Source organism: Phaseolus vulgaris, unplaced genomic scaffold, assembly GCF_000499845.2.
Source record: "Phaseolus vulgaris cultivar G19833 unplaced genomic scaffold, P. vulgaris v2.0 scaffold_289, whole genome shotgun sequence".
Taxonomy (NCBI): Eukaryota; Viridiplantae; Streptophyta; class Magnoliopsida; order Fabales; family Fabaceae; genus Phaseolus; species Phaseolus vulgaris.
Window position 1 is genome coordinate 1396 of NW_027174198.1, and position 18101 is coordinate 19496.

Below are 18101 nucleotides of genomic sequence, written 5' to 3' on the forward strand. Positions count from 1 at the left end.
TTAATAAACAATTTTTAATCTGAATAACTTAATTAAATTAGTTCTAACATTACAAGAAAAATATTAAATAAAAATTATTTTAGAAAAAAATAATAATTAGTTACTATTTACTAAATTAGATACTATTTTAGAGATTAAAAAAATATTGATACGTTAAATAATTTTATTATTAATAAAATTTATAAACTAGTTTCTAAATTGATATTTAAGGATCTACTAATTTCAGAATATAAACTAATTAGTAGCTAATTAGGTATCAATATATAAACTAATTTATTTATTTATTAATAAATATAAACTACCTTATAGTAATAATTTTTTATTAATAATAATAAATAATATTAAAACTTATAATAAATATTCTTCTATTAAATTTATTATATATTAATATTAATTTAATATTTGCATTTAAAAAGAATCATCAATCGTCAGTTAAATATTTAGAAATTTCGATTAAAAGAAATTAGAAACTCTGATTTTGAGCCAGGGTTTAATACTTTAAACTTTAGTGTGAAGGTCCAAACATGATGTTGGCATTGAACTAAAATACAAATCTCAAGGTATTTTACTTGGGATAATGTTCCAGCTTCATTACTAAGCAGTGTGAATGTTTTCTAAACGTTCATGGAAAAAATTCATCACTTGAGCTCCAACTAGTTCTTTGAGGAGTGAAATAACTTATGATTGATGTTATTCATGACTGTTAAAGTACTTTCAATTATTCAGTAACAACCTTAAACCATATTTTGTAATTGATGCAATCTAGACAAAAGACACTTACATTGAATTTGGTCGTTTGAAAATCTGAAGATCCCACACATCTTGAGGTATCACACTTGTATTCACAAAATCCTGGATAGAAGCATGTGATGTAAGATTTATTAACAGTAATCTCGAGTTGTAAAATAGATAACTCACATTTGAGGTTATATTACTAAGCAGCAGCAAAGCAGCATCCACCTGCATCATGTGTCCTTGTCAATTTAAAATGGAAACTTACAAAAAAAAACCAAGGGGGAAGCATGGCAATACTAAATAAAATGATTAATTTGATATTTAAGTTTATTCAATCTTATAAAATAGATAAATTTTGGAGAATAAAAATCGAGTAATTTTGTATATTATTTTATAGAAAATCAATATAGCACATTTAATAGAAAAAATAATATCTTTTTCTTTATTTAGAAAATATCCAAACCTTTATCCCTAAAACCCCATAAATAGTTTGAACTGTATAACAACAATATTCAATTTTAGCTCAAATGGTTTGTAGAAGAACCCTACCTTCTCTTATCCATTCTACACACGCAATTTCTTTGCCATAAACAATTTATAATTTTTCACATTAAAATAGTGATGAGGATAAAAAATAAAATATCCATGAAAAGAAAAGGTTAACTATGCATTATCCATTAATCATTTTATCAATTTTTATTGTAAAAATGCTCACAACTAATAACAAGATAATTAAGTAAACCAAGCAGATGACAACACTATTCAATTTGCTTATATCATTTGCCATGAGATCTCTCTTAACAACATTTCCCTATGTCCTTCTTGGTCTCCTTCTCCCCCTTTCCACATGCCACAAAACCATGCAAATTTACTCTTCTTATTAGTGCATTCAGTAACCTTTGTACATGTCCAAATCACCCTAACTGATTTTGTCATCCTTTCCTCAATTGGTACTGCATCAATATCTCCAGGTATACAGTAATTTCAAATCTTGTCCTTTCTTGTTTGGATTCACATCCATCTTAACAATGAAGATTTTGTTATTCCCACCCTTTTCTCTTGTTGTAGCTTCAAAGTGCAGCACTCAATACCCCAGAGTAAGTTGGACATATAGCAATACAACAAAACTTGCCTTCAAGCTTGTCAATTATCTGGCTTCTCCATTTTAATTATTGTGCTTGTATCTTGTGTGTAACATTCCCCATCATTTTGAATTACTGATCATAGATATTTAAACTTTCAAACCTGATATGGCATCTTCTCCCATTTTAAACTCCAAGTTGTATTCCTCTGTCTCTTGTTAAATTGCAATGTATATACTATGTTTTACACCGATTTAACAAAAAAAACTTTGCTTCCAAATTTATCTCAAAGCTCAAAGATAAAGTTACTTCCCTTGACTCTTTTTCATCAAAACTATATTATCAACAAAAACACATACAATTAGGATAATTATTTCTATGTCTCATAAAGTACATGTATTATATAGCCCAAATAAGAGGTACAACAATATCATTGTTGTCAAAACAGGTCAAAACACGAACAAGAGAGTGATTGTGTTTTAAAAACTTCTTTAACATCTTTTCACAAAACTTCGTCTGATATGCCCTAACGACAAAGTTTATACTTGAACAAACATCCATCAAGTTTTCTTAAAAGTATGACCTTATGAAGGTCACAAGCATGGAACTAGATATTTATGGGTTGCCTAATAGCGGTCCGATGAGGGTGTCACGATGGCCCAACAAACCTTGGCTAAGCTAGACTCTGATACCATCTTAGACAGCAAACTTTAAGCCTAACTCAATCCTACAAAACAGGCTCGTAAAGTGAGGTTTGCACTCACTAATATGTTATAATTTGATCATATCCCTAGTCGATGTGGGATCACCAACATTGACTAAATTGGCCTATTACTTATCACAAATTTCTTTAATTTGGATTTTTGTGCTATTTCATGAACATTCATATATGCATTATAAATTATATAGAAAGCATTTACAAGGACAAATAGGTACCCGTAAACAACTATAATTTAAATTAGAAGGATATGTTTGTCAAGAAAAAACTTACAAGAGCATTTATATTGCTAATAATCGGTAACCCATGCACAATAGTGCTCCACAATAGTTGCCAACCCTTGACAAACTGCAAAAGTTAGTTTCACCAAATTAATGCATATTTTAGCATGAAAATCACATTTCAGGGAAGCAAAAGGGATAAACAATTGTCCAAAGTAGCCCTACAACAAACAATTTATCAACAAAACTGTTAAAATTCAATGACTGGATGACTAGTAGGGAATATGCATGTTTTGAAACCAGACTATTAGAGTTGAGAGAGAAGAGAGAGAAAAAGAAACTGAAAAGGTAACTTTTGTATTAATAAAATATACAAGGAAAACAAGGATTTCTTGGTATAGAGAATGAAAAGAAATCGAGCTGTAAAGAACAACTCATAAAAGAAAACACCTATAATAACCATATCAAACTGGATACAACACTAACACTTGAAGGGTCAGCTCTTGTCCATACTAAATTTGAAGGGTCAGCCTACGAGTTGTGCCAACCTAAGCTAATATGAGCCGCAAGCTAAATGGGCCAAGCCAAAAATAACCTAGTTTAATCTAGGCAAAAAAAATTCAACCTAGTCCTACTTGTTTATAGACTTTTCGGGCCAACCCATCACACCAGACCTATTTATCATACAGAAAGACATGACCATCCATAAATGTCATACTGGAAACGAGTTCCAAAGAAAAATCTGTAGGCCATCAAAAAAGTTGACCAAACAAGCAAGTAGAAGGTTATGTAGGTTCACCAAAGGAAGGGGATGGCCAGAAAGACACCATTGAAAAGTGTGTCACTGAAAAGTATCCATGCATGGTTTTAGTGTGCACATGCGAACAGCACATGCCAAAACTAAGGGCGCATGGGGACACATGCAATGGCTTATAAGAGAGTGGTTGGTGACATAGGGTAGCTGGAGTTGTGCAACGATAGTCAAGGATTGGCATCGGTGAGACATCACCAAGAAAGCTCCCAAACATCCTCATACGAGGAAAGGAACAAGAGATAATGAACCATGATCTTTTGATACCACGTAAAAAGGAACTACAAAAATTCAATCTTAATTATAATGAAAGAAAATTAAGGAAAAACACAAAGGATATCTAAAATATATCCAAATTACAAGTTTTCTTATTTACAAATATCCAACAATTTTTTACAAATTACTATAATCCATTCACTAGTCTTAACCAAGATCATTAAATAGCCAACTAAAATAGAGATTTTGTTTATCCTAGATAAATTCAATACAAGAAGGAAATAACTATGGGTGAAGAGAATAAGATAGTATCTTCTACAACCCAATACCGTTTTCACATGTTCATCTCCACGATGAACACTTTTATGTTTAGCATTAAAATTTGGAAGCATTTGTGAGATATCAAAGGACTGTGAAAAGGTGTATGGGAGAGAGAGACCTCTTTAAAGCCAGAAGACGACACTGCAGATAACTCCATCCTTGAATTTGGAAGCAACAGAACAGAAGAAAGTTCCAGCAAACTCCTTTAAATTCAACAGAACATACATAAGTTGAAATTCACAATACCAACTCAAATATACCAAGATGATGTAATAATATGGGAAGATGAATTGGAGTCCTATAATGAGAATATGAAATGAACGAGCACTGCTCTGTCTTATTCACAAGCATAACAAGAGAAAATAAAACCGTACAAAGAGAACAGGGTGTAATACCTCAGAGTCCACAACAATCCATCATAGATACGATCAACATTTGAGGAATTCATGATCTGCAATATTATCTCCACTTTGTTAATAATATTTATCATTAACATTCTTCTGACAAAGATTAATATCGATTAAAATCATGAGAAATGTAACTGGGATTTAAGAAAGTCCACAATCCAACCATAAAATCATTACCATTAGTTCTAACTGTCTCTCCAAGCATGCACAATATTTCCACAGATAATGTTAACAATTTTATTTGAGAGAAAAAGAGTAACTTGACTATATTAAAAACACAGTGCAGAGAGGGCCAGAGAGAGAAATACATGAATAAAAAAATTATAAGCAAAGAACTCATTAAAGTAGAGTGAAGATACAGATATAAGAAATGAAATCCTCAAGAAAGTTGTTGCAATGAAAAAAATAGACCAAGAAGCAAAGAGCATGAGTAAAAATGTAAATGGCATGACAAAAGTTGAACTTTTAAACACCATCAAAAGATAAAAGAAGGCAAAAGAATTAGGAATCATAATTTCAGCTCCAATCTTTCTATGCAGTGTTTTTGCTGAAAACCAACAATATTTTATAAGAAAGCTATGAATGGAGCCAACTTGACACAAATGAGCATGGTAATGTTCCTTTGTTAACCCTCTCACTCCTAAAATTACCTTTCAAAGCTCATACATATGCCTTCAAACCAGTAGAGAAACAGATCTTTGCAAATGCGGGTATGGAAGTTGCGAGTCAGGCAACAAAATGCAGCATTCCTACACCATAGATCCTTCATCAGATTTTACCACAACAATGCTACTTAAATCTCAAAAAAAAAAGAATAATTTCTATTAATAGAATACGTCACAACAAAATTGATTTCTGCCTAACGATACCATCAAGGACTTTACTGGGGAAAATACATTCTAGAATAAGATCAAATATAATAAAGATCAATAAAATGACACAAATGGAGTAAACCCAAAATTGTTTAAAAAGCTAATAACTTAAACACTAAGAAAGAGTAATGTGAAAAAACAATTCAATTTCTACTAAACATTACATTTTTATTTATGGTAATTTGTAATAAATACCTATCCTTCCACAAACATTGGATTGTCTTTGTTCCAACCCTTTAACCTCATTTCACTACTACAACCAACCTGACACCTTGCAGGTTTCCTTTTCTACCCCTATCCTCTCTTTTATGATCTAATAGTTGTTTCTAGATTTCTCCACTCCATTTTTGGATCCTCCATAATTACTTTAGCAAAGCTTAATGGCAAACTTTTACTTATCTAGTCAGCATTTACTTTTCAGAGGATGACAGTAAAACATCATTTGACAAGATTGATAGTGAAAGAAGACGTATTTATTTGTCACCCCTTATATACTATGAAATGTCCTAATCTCTAGTGAAAGTGGGATTTTCAACACACCCCCTCACGTTGAAGCTACCAACTCATGCGTGGGTTATATATTATGGGTGGTCTGATAACAGCCAAATAGCGGGTGACCTGATAAGCCCAACAAGAAATCACTAGGATAAGCTCGAAATGGCTCTGATACCATATTAAAAAGTACACTTTAAGTCTAACTCAACTTATAAAACCGGTTACAAAGTGAGGTTTGGACCCACTTAAATACTATGAAATGTCCTAATCTCTAGTCGATGTGAGATCTCCAACAGTAAGCGTGGTTTTTGTTGTAAATCTAGACTAGATCATCAAATTGACCGCCTTAAAGCAATACTAGTTCTCAAAGGGTACACACAAAAAATATATTGTCTTCTTTATGGTAACAACTTTTCTCCTATACGCAATTATCGGTTGTTCAACTTTTCTTGCCATGGTCTTCATTCGTTAATGGCTCTTCCACCAGTTGGATATCAAAAATGTTTATCTTAAAGGTAATCTTAATGAGGAAATTTACATAGATTACCTCTTGGATTGTTGCTTAGAGAGAGTATGGGTTAGTTTGTCAAATGTATTGATTTCTCTATCATCTTAAACATGTCTTGGTTCTTAGTTTAGCAAATTCAACCACATTGTATAACTTTTGGGCTGAAATGTGAAGCAAGTCATTCAGTCTTTTATGTCATACCTCTTCAAGAAATATGTGTTCTAATTGTGGGTTGATGATATGGTTATTATAGGGAATGGAGACACTAAAATTTCTCAAGTCAAGAAGCATCTATGCAATCATTTCAAACCAAGATTTGGATATCTAAAGTATTTTTTGGGTATTGAAGCAACCCAATCAAAAAAAGGTATAGTTGCTTCACAGAAAAATGACGTAGATATTCTAAAAGAAACAAGTGTGATTGATTGTAGACCTATGGATGGTCCATTGAATCCAAATCAGAAATTAAAGGCAGAGTATAATGAGTCATTCTCAGACCCAGAGAGATACTGAAGACTTGTTGGGAAACTTAATGACCTAACTATTACTAGACCTAACTTGTCTATTGTAGTTGGAGTGGTTAATCGGTTTATTCAACCTTCTTGCCTTAATATTGGAGTGTTGTCATTTGCATCCACGGATAGGCTCCAAGACAGAGAATGCTCCATGAACATAAGGAATACTTATATAATTGGGTATTGTGATATTCATTGAACGGAATTATTACAGACTCGCATTATAGTGATTTCAATGGAGACAATATTATTTCTTAAAAGACAAGAAACAGAATGTGGCTGCTCGATTAGTGTCGAAGCTCAATGTAGGTCGATGGCATCACAACTTGTGAACAATTCCTTCAAGTGCAGAAATTTATAAGATACAACAAATGAGCATTTACTATGTCATCCAAACAGCTATTCACATTGCTTCCAATCTGTATTTCATGAAGAACCAAACATATATATATGATTTCATTTGCTAGTAGAAGTTGTTGTCCAAGGAAATTTGCACGAAATTTGTCAACTCCGATAATCACCTTGCAAATATTTTGACTAAATCCATAAGAGGACCTCAAAAATCAATTTACATTTCCAAGCTGGTATATACAATTTATATGCTCGAACTTGAAAGGCGATGTCAAAATTTCTTAACTTATGTGAAGGGGTTGACTTGTTAGAATAGGTTAACTCTCTTGTATACCTATCTAGCACTTATGTGTAGATTATCGTATCTTTTTTGTATTGTACCGATATAAGAATCATACATATGATGGATCAGCTAAGAGATAATTAGCTCTCTTAGAAAAAAAAATATATTTCCATTCTGAAGTCTTATAATTGCTCCTTACACATTTTATGACCAACCATCACAATGCCATCATGACCAGTCATTTTTCTCTCTACATTCCATTTCTACAAAATGGTATAAGTAGATAAAGCAATTGTAATAATCAATGCATAATAATACAAACAATAACATCATCCTAATACATCAGATTTATTTCATCGTTAAGAACTTGAAAAATTTATAGTAAATGAGGGAAGTGAGAGCATAACTTTTCATGGAGCAGCAACTAAAGGTTAATTTTTACCTAAACTAAGAGTGTTTACAAAAAAAATGGCGATTAAGTCCAGGTCTAAAATTTAATTTTCAATTCATTTGCTTGCTAGCTCTGTAATTCAGCAAAAACATGGAATCCTTTACCTCTTTGAAACCATAAGCCCACAAATTAAGTTGCATGATACCATAAGTTCAAGGTTTAAACTGATAAATTTGAGAGCCAAATCAGAACACCAGGCTTCCAAACAATCTAAGCATAGTAGTATAAAACACAAGTCAGTGCATCAATTCATTGTCTGTGCTCAAGGCCTAAGCACAACAAAACTTCCAATATTATGAATATATTATATATCAAAGATTGAGTGCACAAAAAAGTACAAAATGGTCTTGTACATGCTATAAGACCAATAACGCACATGTATAATATTGTTTATTAGTTGTTCTGCCATCAAACATATATCTGGTTAAGAAAAGCTAAATATTCTAAGGAGAACATACGAGTAGACAGAAGACAGAGATCAACAGATGGAGAAGACCCAAACCCAAAGCAAAATTTTACTGGTATAAAGAACAACTAAAAAATAGAAGTTTTCCAAAATGATTGACTTTTATGATAGAATGACAACTATTATAGGAAAAGGGGAAGAAAATAGTTAAAAAAGATAAGGTAAAAAAAAAGTACTTAACAGAGAGGAACAAAAATATAATAGTCTGTGCTAGCATGGCATAATACAGAATGTGTTATAAATTACCATAGCCATTTGCCTTGCATGAGTGCCTCCCTCAGGATCATAGCAGCAGGCTCCCTCTTAACCCGTTTTTCACTTAATGAAGATCTGGTTGTATTGAGGCATGCCTGAGGAATAATAATTAGCCAGCGGTATGAAAATTTTATAGGGGAGAAAATAAATGAAAATTAGTACATGGCAGTTTATCAACCAATAAACGTTACTGGACATCACATAAAAAAAACTCTATATAAATGGCAGAATGGTTGTATTCTATTGAATGAAAACATTAATAGTAGCCCAAGCAAGAAAGTCTGCCAAACTAAAAGGATCATCCCAACAACAAAAGCAAATGACACTAAGTAAAATTAGGGAGTAGGGAGAGAAAAAGGCAATCCATTTTTTTGCTCTGCCACTCGTTTCTCCCAACCTAACCAAAGATTAATCCCACTCGTAATGCTATAATTGTCGCTGACCCAACAAGATTTCACACGTAGGATATTGAATACGGGTTATGCGCTACATACATTGTCCCTACAACGTATGAGTGCAGAGTAACTAAACACTATGTCAACCCACCAGATTGAGAAAGGATAAAATACAAAAGAGAAGTATAAATAATAAGGAAAATAAAGGGCTATACAAGAAGGCTGACCAGCTTATCTACATAGCTATTCAGATTTGACAAGAGTTGAGTAGACAAAATCAACTCTGATATTGTTGACCTAAACTGAATTGATACAAAGGTGATGATCCTCGGTAACATAAGTCCTATGTAAGGTCAGAGGATTACCACTGACATGTGTCAGTTATAGCTAACTGTCTCTGGCAGTAATAACTGTCTAACAGAAACAAGTAGATTACAAGTGAATTGTGAAAAACAAGAGAGAAATATCCCTAACAATATCAGAGAAAGAAACTTCTATAAAAACCATTAGCAGAAAACCAGAGATATCAACAAAGACAATACAATGTCAAGGAAAATCTAGTGGCAAAGAGGGAGGGAGCTCATACTATTGCAAGCATTCTGCTCCAATTAATCACACAAGGGCACTGCAAAAAACTACACACCCTTAAGATTTTGGCCTCCTTGTTTTTATTCAATCCTCTCAAACAAACAATTAGAAACTGCTCCACAATATACCAGCAAAAGTAACATTCATCAAGCAAACCATGTAAAAACATAAAGGAAAAAAGCAACCATAAGAAAGACCATGACTACTCTTGCTCTTACGGAATTAAATAATTATGTCAGAATCAATCAACATAGTGGCAGAGATAAGATATATAAATTCTCTAGAATTGAAATCAAAAACTTAAATACTAAATCTAGGGATTGACAGCTGAGTTTCTAGAAACTACCCTATAAAATAGAACTGCTGCAAGTTCCACCAATCCACATTGTGAGCTACTCAGAGCTCCTAATTTATCATCTTTATTTCCATCACCCCTGAGTAGAAAGGTCAATAAGATCATCATGGACAACATCATTATAAAGTTTATTATGTTTCTGTAAAACACTAAAATATCCAATCAAACACTAAAAGCACATCAACTTGTTAGAAATACATACCGCAGCATTGAAGTACTAGACATGCTACCTTGGTCAAGATCCTTACAAATCACATCCAAAAGCTGTTCTACCAATAAGCATCTATCAAGCAGCACCTCTCATTAAACTCAACTGTATCCTTGCATAGAACACAAGTGAATCCTGCAACAGAAACATTAATAGAACAATTTGAAAAATTTGAAAACATTTCATAACTTAAGCTACTATTTGCTTTAAAAGGCAATTGCAAGAGACCTTAAGAACGCGATCATGTGTTGTCAGCCAACAGTGGAACACAAACTGTTGCAGGGCATTATGAATTTCAAGCAACAGTAAGCCTAAATTTGGACCATCATTTAATAAATATGTATTTATACACTCAACAAGTTTGCGTGCTATCTTGCTCTCATCCCTGAAAAAGTAAAAAAGAAATGGTATTGCACTCTAGCAGATAAGAATAATAGAAAAAAAAAAATAATGAAGTGCAGTGGAAATACCTGATGAATGAACATATTCTAACAAAACCCTTCACAATGTTTTCTCTTACGTTATCAGGGTAGTCCCCAGGGGGATATTTTAAAAGAGAATGAAGCGTCAAGATATAACGGAAGACCTCCTCCTTGGAAGTACAATTGCTAATATTTTTTCCACTCAAGCTGGTTTCAACTTTCTCAATGTACAGAAACATCAGATCTAGAGACAAAACAATTTGATTAAAAAAGAGGGTGAGAAAATTAAACTGGTATTGTTGATGAGATGTGGAGATAATGCAAACCTTAAGTTTACAGAAAACTTACTGCAGTAAACACGCCTCCTCATCTGGAAACTATAATCCCTAACTGACAATAGATGCCGAAGGATAATGCCATATTCAGACTGAAAGCTTAGGACATTGCTCAGGACATCCCAAACATGATTAAAAAGTAGTTTAACTACAGATGACAATGGTAACATTTTTCCTAAAAATAAAAGGAAAAACAAATAATTAAAAGGAGCAAAATTCACTGTATAATATAAGATTAATGTTCCTATATTTTTGCTTGTTATTTAGATGGCTATTAAAAAAAAGATATTAAAATAAAGCCTCAAAAGTGTCAAACAATTATTAAGTGATAAATAATTATGTTATTTCCATACAAGTAATAAAAATGAGTAAATACCCAAATGGTCCCGAAAGATAAGGGTGTTAGCTGATAGGTCCCTGATTAAAATTTTCATGTAAATGAATCCTTGAAAATTGTATTTGTTTGCATAGAAGTTATTCTATAAAAAAAATATTGTATTTGTGTATCCTATGAATTACAACAACTCCCACTCAAATACCGCTTCTACAGTGACTTTTACCACTATTCCATTGATTCCATGTGAAAAACCAATCAACACATGCAACAACAGCTCCTGGGCTGCTATTTTCCCGTTGTGGCTCTGAGGTCTAAAACCACTTGACCAAACAAGCCATAGATATTCCCAAATCTAATCAAGCCTGATGGAAGCAAATTGATACCTCTTTGAGTAGCGTTCTTTGGTTCTCCATTCATGGCAAATTGCAACCCCAATACCAAATTTTTACTACCTGTTATGATGTCGAGAACAAATCCAAAAAACTTTATTCCAATGACGTTCATTGTCTTTACAGCATTGTCTTCAACCTTATTTTTGTAAAACTATACAAGCCTATCTTGATAAGCTCGATCCTTAGTTGTTGACTTTGAAGCCCTCGTGTCTTTCACTATTGATGCAGACAAACATCTTGAATACTGTGGAAATTTTATATGGTTCTTGCACTTGTTGGACTTCCTCCTAAGTTTGACTATGTCCACAATCAATATTATTTGAAATTTTGTTAGTAAACAATTTCTCCGCCTATTAGTTCCTCACATGTTTGTGGAATTACTTTTAGATTATAATTTAAAACAATAGGATTGAAGGACTGTTCAAATACACAGAGAACATAAATTAGTTAGGATATTTGAGTTTGTTACTTGAGGTGTTAGTTAGATATAAATAGGGAAGAAGGGGGGAGGGGGTGCATTTTGTAGATTGAGCATTAGTTATTTGTGAAGGGGAAGCCCTTGAAGGAGAGAGTGCTTTCCTTATTTCTTGTTCCTTTGGAGACTTTAATACAAAAACCTCGCTCATCCCACCACCACCCAAGCCTCTAGGCCAGAATTTGCATGCAGTAGTCAGTGGGTTCCCTACCTATGATAGGACAGTATCATAACAAGAAGGGTAGATAAAGATCGCAATGATGAGCCACAGGATCAAGCTTTCACTATTCCATCTTGAGGACAAGGTTGATTTTTGGAGGAGTGTATTGTTAGGATACACAAAGAAGAGAAATTAGTTAGAATATTCAGGAGTCTGTTACTTGAGGTGTTAGATATAAATAGGAAAGAAGGAGAGGGGGAGGGGTGACTTTTGTAGATTGAGCATTGGCTCTTTGTGAAGGGAAAGGCCTCGAGGTAGATAGTGCTCTCCTATTTCTTGTTCTTTTCATTCTACTCAATAAAAACCTTTCTTTTCTTCTCTTTTTAATTCTTGGTTCACAAGGACATTCAAAGATGTAGTCTAAAGTTTTTACTTTAGTCCCTAAAAAGATAGGTCTCAAGGGAGTGAGTATCAAGGAAATATAGACACAATATTTCCTCCTATCATTTTAGTTTCTAAAAGTGAAATTCCAAGAAACATTACGATACTAAAATGGTATCACTGAAAAGAATAATTCCCTACTCAGGCCAATATTAAATATTATTGAAGACTAGACAGGAAAAAAAAGAAAAGAAAAATATCTAAAGTGGGTATTATAACCTGAAGAATTATTCAGTTAATGAGGAGAAAAACGTTCACAATCTCATTTTAACAAAAAAAAGGGATGTCTTACACTCGTGGTCACCATTGGTGTCTAAAAATCATTTATTTTTCTTTTCACAATTTTTTATCACCTACTGGACACAATTAATTTTTAATTAATCTTCTTATTCTATTGTTTGTTTACAATCAAAAGCGGACAAAAGAACAAGCATTACAGAACTAAACTACCTCCGACTGACCTGAACACTTGCCATCCTCTGCACGTTGAACAACAATTCTAAGAGTCTTCGCATATATCACTTTTGGATTTCTCCGCTTACTTGAGGATATTTCCGCTGATGCAGATTTAATAAGTAAAGAAACAAGAAAAGGCCATGTTTCAGCTGCACCACAAAAATTTAAAATAAACAAATCAATCAAAAGTGTACACCATACATCTTGGCTTGGATAATATTGAAAATATTGCATCTACCAATGCTTGTAAAATTAACTTGAAAACAAAATCTTACTGTGAGGAATTTCATCTGGTCTAAGCTTTGCAGTATTCAGTCCAATAAATTTACAGAAGTTATATGACCTTTCTCCTTCTAACCAAGTGTTTAACAACTTAATCCCTTCCTGTTGACATACAAAAACAATACCACTGAATAACACAGTCCTCAGGACGTACACAAAAGAGAGAATTCATAAAACCAATAAATAAATTCCAACACAATCATAAAAAAATGTGTAATAATATCTACTTGACAAACAGGCTAAATGTTATGAACATTCTTTATCCAGAATGTTCCAATTTTTTTAGAAGTAGAACTCAAAGAGAAAAGCTATAACAATAACAACTACTTGCTAAGACGATCTTTCTCTACTACTCTAGTTCAAATTAATGCAACTATTAGCCATTCACGAGACAGATTTCTTGATCGAAAACAATAATATCGACACTAAATTCAATTTTTCGCTACATGCATAACATTAACAGGAAGGTTCTTTTCCCATTCAAAATCGCCGATTAAAGAGCAACAAAACGAAGGAAAGTAGAGAGTTGGAGAAAGGAAAATGACTTCGCGAGCTTTGACTTTATCAGATGAGAGTTTTTCCACAATCTCTTGAACGTCTCTGGAAGTGACTTTCGCCATGATCGCTACGCGCTCAACGGTTACACATCTAGTCTGAGGAATGGAAGTAGATAGGGTAATGTAGGAGTGGGGTTTTAGGCGTTGAGAGATGTGGCGGGAAAAGAAAACGAAAGGGTTTTAGTCTGCAGGGTCACGCCTTTCAGTGGACTGTTTTGAAACTAGAGGAGAGAAATGGATCGATTAAGGGTTTCGGTACCAGCACCGGTTTAACGTTTCAAACGGTTTTATTTGTTGTAGGTTAAAATTACCTCTATCTAAAATTTGGCTTAATTGCAAATTTATTTTATTGGTTGAAATGAAACACAAGAAGATTTGTAATGCATCCTAAATTCCTTGACTTTTAACTGCACTTAGGCATAGATTATTACAATTGTTAAGAATAAAGTTTAAATTATATTAATTAAATTCCTTTAACAATGTAACATTTTAAATTCTCTAAATTTGTATTATTAAAATTACTCCATTGACTTTATTAAAATTACTCCATTGACTTTATTAAAAATTAAAAATTAAAACTATGCAATTATGATCGGATGATCTTATGTTGTCTCCCAACAAATCCAATATTAAATTCATTTAAATCAATATTCAAAACTTATCTGCAGTCAAAAGTGTTAGAAATAACAATGAAAAAAATGGGGTTGAAATTGTTGTGCAGAACAAATAAAGTAGAGATTATAAAAAATAAAAGGAAGCAAGTTAACTCTCAAGCTTTTCAAGCAATTAATTCTTGATAAATATATCATTCAATCAATCATTTAAGCAAAATTGTAGATTTCAAAGTTCCTTTTGAGCAATCATCTTTTTTATATCGTGACAATGAATCAGCAAGATACATTGCAGCAAATCCAGTGTTTCATGACATAGAATAGATTGTAACATTGTTAGGGAAAAATTGAAGAGTCTCATACATTTGTTTCTCATTTCTACCACAGAGCAATTGGATGACATTTATACCAAAGTCTTAAGTCCTCAATCTTTAAAAAATATTTGTTTCAAGTTGGGTCTCATCAATATGTGTCCCCCCAGCTTGCAGAGGCTAACAAAGGATATGGATACAAGGCTTCTTTAAGGAAGCTAATATTAATTTTGTCTTTTCTAATTTTTACTTGTTTCTTTTTTGTACTTATGTCTAGCCTTTAATTTGTCTTTTCTTATTCTAGCATTTATTGGCTTTTATTTTACATTATATCTATTTCACTAGACCTTGAATGAGTGTATTGCTTGTATATATTCAAACTCTTTACTTTGATTTAAGCAAAGAAAAGAAAATAGAAGAAAAAATCTTTCTCATATCCTTTGTCTTCCTTTTTTTCCTTCTTTATTTATAATATGGTATTAGAGCTTTGAAGAGCTCTGGTTGCTACATTTACTCATTAGTGAAGTTGTTGATCCCTCACAAAATTTGTGTTCTCCTTACCATGTTAGTTCAAAGACAAAAGTGCAATCTCAATAAATTGGTTTTACTCCTGAGCAATATCACACATTGTTAGCTCTCTTACAATGGTCCAAGCCTAGTGGCAATATTTCTAATCAAGTCTTTATTATTCCTTCCAACGTGACAACACAATCTGTTAATAAAATTCTTTCTTCCTTCAGTTCTTGGATTGATAGTGGTGCTACTGATCACATTTGTTCATCCTTAACTCATTTCACTTCATATCATCAAATTAATCCTATTTATATCAAATTACCAAATGGAAATCAAGTCACTATTTTTCTCATTCAAAATCTTGTCATAGACAATGTTATGTATATTCCTTGTTTCAATTTTAATCTTCTTCCAGTAGCAAAATTGATTGATAATTTATCTTGTGCTCTTACCTTTGACTCTAATGGTTGTCACATTTAGGACAAGAACTCCTTGAAATTAATTGGTTCAACTAATATGCAAGATAGACTTTATATATTCAGGATCCCATCTTAACAAAAACTTCAAATCAAACCCATCAAATATGGACATATCATCAATAATGTTAATGTCAGTGCTAGTGATCTACAAACCCTTTGGCATTTTCAATTAGGACATGTTTCTAACAAATGTATAGATGTTATAATGACTAAATTTTCTTTTGTTAAATATAACAAATCAATTGTTTGTGATGTTTGTCATTTTGCAGAACAAAAAAGATTTTCATGTGTCAATACTCCACAAAAAAAATAGCATAGTTGAAAGGAAACATGATCATATATTAAATATAACAAGAGCTCTCAAGATACAATTTCATTTACCTAAAATTTATTGGTCATACTCTGCGATACATGTTGCGCATATTATAAACATGCTTCCAACGCCTATTCTAAATTATTCTTCTCCTATGAAATGTTTTACCAAACTGCAACAAATTTTAATTGATAAGGTATTTTGATGTTTGTGCTATGATAACACTTTGTCAACAAACAAACAAAAATTTGATCAAAGGGCATCAAAATGTGTTTTTTTTTGTTTTAAAAGGGGGACAACAGGATGTGTTCTGTTGAATATTCAATCTAAAGAAATTTTTGTGTCTAGAGATGTTGTCTTTTATGAAAATGTTTTTTCCATATCAAAGGGTTCAAAATACTAGCAATGAAAATAACAGTTCTAACATTCATGATCAAATTTTGTTTACTGTCTAATTAATTGTGTCCAGTAGGTGATAAAAATTTTTGATCACGAGTCATTCATAGGTTGCAAATAGATATTCAAAATAAAATATAAGGCTAATGGGACAATTGAAAGGTATAAAACAAGGCTGGTAGTAAAGGGATACACATAAACAAAAGGCATTAAATATCTTGATACTTTCTCTCCAGTAACAAAGATGACCATCATAAGGTTGCTTCTTTATCTAGCTTCTATCTATAATTGGGAATTGAAACAATTAGACATAAACAAGGCATTTTTACATGGAGAGTTGAAAGAAGATGTATACATGGTTGCTCCTCCTGGATTGACTTCTATTCAACCAGGACAAGTTTGTAAATTAAAAAAAACCTTTATATGACCTTAAGCAAGCCAACGGAAAGCGGTTTGCCAAACTATCATCCTTTTTGCTTTCTATGGGATATACTCAATCTATGAATAATCATTCATTGTTTATTAGTTCTTCTGAATGATCTTTTACAACATTATTTGTGTATATGGTGTTGAAGATGGTTGCTGCCCCTTCAAGTGTGTACATAGATTGAGTGTACATTTCATGATGAAGACTTTTATGTACATTTCATGTGTATTTTGCTTTGCTTTAAGTGTGTCTTAGGTAGTGCTTAGATGTTGTCTAAGAGTGGGCTTTTTGCTGAGTAACTCACCTCATAACCACTGGCCATGTGATAAGAACAAGCATAAGATTTCTTAAACTGTTTTTCACATGTTTTACAAAAAAACACGTTTACTACATAAAAATAAATTTGTTATTTTCTAAATAAACAGATTCATTTTTTACACTGATGCCTTGGCTAAGTCTTGTGAAAATTAGATTTTGTGCATCATGTATTTTGACTAAGTCTTCTATCTTTCAAAATGACTGTGTTTCAAATAGTTAAGCTTTTCTGTTTTCGTTTTGAAAAATAAATCTGTTCATCTGTAAATGAATAGATTCTTTTTGTCTCTGATGCCATGTCAAGCTTAAACGATTTTCAGTTTTCTCTCAGCACCAGAATGGTTGACTAAGTCTCCTCACTTAACAAATTCTCTAACTGCTTTTGAAAATAAATCTGTTCATTTTATTTTCAATCTGTTCATTTTATAACAGCTTTAACTATTTTTCAAAATTCTGTTATAAGTTGGTTTTCTATAAAATGAAAACTTGTTTCTGAGTTTAAACGTCGTTCATACATTTGCAAAAACAAGTTTTGACAGCAGAGAATTAAAAGTTTACAAAGGATTAGCATTTGTTCTTCAAAGATTTCGAAAATCACAAAGTGTTTGTTCTTGGTTTGGTTCCAA

At 32.4% G+C, this 18101-nt stretch overlaps 1 pseudogene; it reads right to left on the minus strand.

Moving 5' to 3' along the window:
- Positions 1-753: 753 nt before the first annotated feature.
- Positions 754-14383, minus strand: LOC137817610 (serine/threonine-protein kinase ATM-like; annotated as a pseudogene).
- Positions 14384-18101: the final 3718 nt, after the last annotated feature.